Source organism: Nerophis ophidion, linkage group LG08 (genome assembly GCF_033978795.1).
Source record: "Nerophis ophidion isolate RoL-2023_Sa linkage group LG08, RoL_Noph_v1.0, whole genome shotgun sequence".
Classification (NCBI taxonomy): Eukaryota; Metazoa; Chordata; class Actinopteri; order Syngnathiformes; family Syngnathidae; genus Nerophis; species Nerophis ophidion.
In genome coordinates this window covers 23,724,439-23,728,948 of record NC_084618.1, presented here as the reverse complement: position 1 = coordinate 23,728,948, position 4,510 = coordinate 23,724,439, and positions in this window count along the sequence as shown.

Here is a 4,510-nt window from a genome sequence, read left to right as displayed (position 1 = left end):
GTTGTAGAATATTGGTTAGGAAATGACCACAGTTCAATATTCGAGACAACCCCAGAACACAATATTGGTTTAACGGTCATCAAAAAGCATGTTGTTTCAATGTTGTATTTGTGTTGTTGAATATTGGTTGGGAAAATGACCAAAATTCAATGGTCAAAACAACGTCAGAACCCAACATTGATTAAACGTTGTTAAAAAGCATGTTGTTTCAATGTTTTAGTTGCTCAACGTCGGTACCTAATTCAACAAGTAATCAACGTTGTTTCAATGTCTTGTGCCTGCTGGGATAACTTAAAAAGTTAGGGCCATATTTTCATAAAGCTTGCAGGAAAGGTCCAAAATGGGATTAAGAACAAGTGATTACATTCTGGGGCTGATCCGGTTCTTTTCTACAATCTAACAAGCCCCGCCTCCACCCACGGAGACAAAGACAGTGACAAAAGGGTTCACTCCACTACACATAACACAAAACATTATCTGTGGATTTCCATCTAACTTTCAGGAAAAATCAGAAATGAGATAGGGAAGTGTTTACATTTCAGGGCTGATCCGGATTATTTTTTACTATTTAACAAGCCCCGCCTCCACCCACGGAGACAAAGACAGTAAAAAGAGGGTTCACTCCACTATACATAACAAAACATATTATGTGGATTTTCATCTAACTTTCAGGAAAATTTTAGAAATGAGACAGGTAAGAAGTGATTACATTTCGGGGCTGATCCGGATTATTTCTACTATGTAACAAGCCCCGCCTCCACCCACGGAGACAAAGACCGTAATAAAAAAGGTTCACTCCACTATACATAACAAAAAATTATGTGTGGATTTTCATCTAACTTTCAGGAAATATCAGAAATGAGCTAGGGAAGTGTTTACATTTTGGGGCTGATCCGGATCATTTCTACTATGTAACAAGCCCCGCCTCCACCCATGGAGACAAAGACAGTGGATGACTGACAAAAGGGTTCACGCCACGATAGATCATACAAAACATTAGAGGTTGATTTTTATCAAACTTTCAGTAAAAGTCAGAAATGAGATAGGGAAGTGTTTACATTCCGGGGCTGATCCGGATCATTTCTACAATGTAACAAGCCCCGCCTCCACCCACGGAGACAAAGACAGTGACAAAAGGGTTCACTCCACTATACATAACACAAAACATTATGTGTGGATTTCCATCTAACTTTCAGGAAAAAATCAGAAATGAGATAGGTAAGAAGTGATAACATTTCGGGGCTGATCCGGATCATTACTACTACCCCGCCTACACCCACGGAGACAAAGACAGTGATAAAAGGGTTCACTCCACTATACATAACACAAAACATTATGTGTTGATTTTCATCTAACTTTCAGGAAAAAATCAGAAATGAGATAGGGAAGTGCTTACATTTCAGGGTTGATCCGGATTATTTTTTACTATGTAACAAGCCCCGCCTCCACCCACGGAGACAAAGACAGTAAAAAAAAAGGGTTAACTCCACTATACATAACAAAACATTCTATGTGGTTTTTCATCTAACTTTCAGGAAAATTTTAGAAATGAGACAGGTAAGAAGTGATGACATTTCGGGGCTGATCCGGATCATTTCTACTACCCCGCCTCCACCCATGGAGACAAAGACAGTGACAAAAGGGTTCACCCCACTAAACAGAACACAAAACATTGTGTGTGGATTTCCATCTAACTTACAGGAAAAATCAGAAATGAGATAGGGAAGTGTTTACATTTCGGGGCTGATCCGGATCATTTCTACAATGTAACAAGCCCCGCCTCCACCCAAAGAGACAAAGACAGTGACAAAAGGGTTCATTCCACTATACATAACACAAAATATTATGTGTGGATTTTCATCTAACTTTCAGGAAAATTTTAGAAATGAGACAGGTAAGAAGTGATTACATTTCGGGGCTGATCCGGATCATTTCTACTACCCCGCCTCCACCCACAGAGACAAAGACAGTGACAAAAGGGTTCACTCCACTATACATAACAAAACATTTCCATCTAACTTTCAGGAAAAGTCAGAAATGGGATAAGGAAGAAGTGTGGAGAAGGAGGTGTCTGTCAAATTAACTTTCAGTTTCGATCCCCGCCAAGGCGCGTGAGACACGAGGACAACATTTTCATTCCCTCATCATTCAACAAGGCAATAAGTGACAAATGACATCCACTGGAGGTTCTCCACAGCCGAGTGGGCGCTCATCCTCCCTGGTTTAATTAGCTGTTAGCTCATTAGCATGTCCTGTGCTGCTCCTTTCCGACGGAACACAAGAGAGGGAAAGCGAGGTTTCCTCTTCACTTGGTTTCTTGTTTCTAGCAAGTGAGGGAAAGCTTACGCAACCGCAGGCCTGAAGGGTCCGGGCTTTTCTCCTCCACGGTCATTAAGTCGGGGGAAGAAAGAAAAACTGCAGGGGAAGAATAAAAAAAACAACAACATACACACAAAAGGGGGGGAAAAAAGTGTGCCTGCTCACTGTGGATGTTGGAAAGGGATTCGGTGACTCGGACCGAGCAAAAATATTTGTCTTTTTAGACGGTTTTAACTCTGCCGAGCCCGGATGGGAATCTCTTGGCGCTCGCTTTTATTTCTAGCTCCTTTCACGAGGGAGAAAGCGGCCACTTGAGGGAGAAAAGCAGCTTTGAGAGGCGAGCCGACAGGACAGCTTCTAAATGGGACGGCAGGGAGGGCCGTGACCCCCTTTGTCCACCTGGTCTACACCCCCCATCGCCGAGGGTCGTTCCACACGCAAAAAGTCACGTCTCAACAAACTGGGATGAAATACACTCTTCTACGCTCCCGAGTTGTTCTTCGACAGACAAAAAAAAGCCAGCACTGGTATTTTGTTTTTGGAGGGTGTCTTACCTTGGGACACCAGCAGGGGGCATCCAATACTTTGGTCTGTGTGGAGACATGCTTCTTCACATGATTAAAAATGTTGGGTTAAAAAAATAACCCAATTTTAACCCAACTGTTGGTTCAGGAAAGAACCAACCCCTTTTGTGGGTTGTTTTAACTCAACATTTTGGGTTATTTTTTTTTTCAACCCAACTATTGCGTTGAATTATTTAACCAAACAGTTGAGTTATGACACCTAAAGGTTGGGTTATTCCCAACGAAATTATTGGGTTGAATTATTTAACCAAAATGTTGAGTAATGGTAACTTCATATAGGGTTATTCCCAATCAGACTATTGGGTTGAATTATTTAACCGAAATGTTGCGTTATGGTACCTAAAGGTTGGGTTATTCCCAACAAAATTATTGGGTTGAATTATTTAACCCAAATGTTGAGTTATGGTAACTTCATTTTGGGTTATTCCCAACCAAACTATTGGGTTGATTTATTAAACCCAAAAGTTGAGTTACGAGAACTTCATGTTGGGTTAGTCCCAACAAAATTATTGGGTTGAATTATTTAACCTAAAAGTTGAATTCATGTTGGATTATTCCCAACCAAACTATTGGATTGAATTATTTTACCCAAAAGTTGAGTTACGATAACTTCATATTGGGTTATTCCCAACCTAACTATAGGTCTTAATTATTTAACCCACAAGTTGAGTTATGATCATTTCATGTTGGTTATCCCCAACCAAACTATTGGGTTGAATTATTGAACCCAAAAGTTGACTTCATGTTGGGTTATTCCCAACCAAACTATTGGGCTGATTTATTTAACCCAAAAGTTGAGTTGTGATAACTTCAAATTGGGTTATTCCCGAACAAACTATTGGGTTAAATTATTTAACCCAAAAAGTTGAGTTACGATAACTTCATGTTGGGTAATTCCCAACCAAACTACTGGGTTGAATTATTTAACCCAAGAGTTGAGTTAGGATAACTTCATGTTGGGTTATTCCCAACCAAATTATTTGGTTGATTTATTTAACCCAAAAGTTGAGTTATGAAAAACTTAATGTTGGGGTTTTCCCAATTAAACTATTGGGTTGATTTATTTAACCCAAAAGTTGAGTTATGACAACTTCATGTTGGGTTATTCCCAACCAAACTATTGGATTGAATTTTTTTTACCCAAAAGTTGAGTTATGATCATTTCATGTTGGGTTATCCCCAACCAAACTATTGGGTTGAATTATTTAACCCAAAAGTTGAGTTATGGTAACTCCATGTTGGGTCATTCCCAACCAGACTATTGGGTTGAATTATTTAACCCAAATGTTGTGTTATGGTAACTTCATGTTGGGTTATTCCCAACCAAACTATTGGGTTGAATTATTTAACCCAAGATTTGAGTCACGATAACTTCATTTTGGGTTATTCCCAACCAAATTATTTGGTTGATTTATTTAACCCGAAAGTTGAGTTATGATAACTTCATGTTGGGTTATTCACAACCAAACTATTGGGTTGAATTACTTAACCCAAAAGTTGAGTTATGATAACTTAATGTTGGATTATTCCCAAGCAAACTATTGGGTTGTATTATTTAACCCAAGAGTTGAGTTAGGATAATTTCATGTTGGGTTATTCCCAACCAA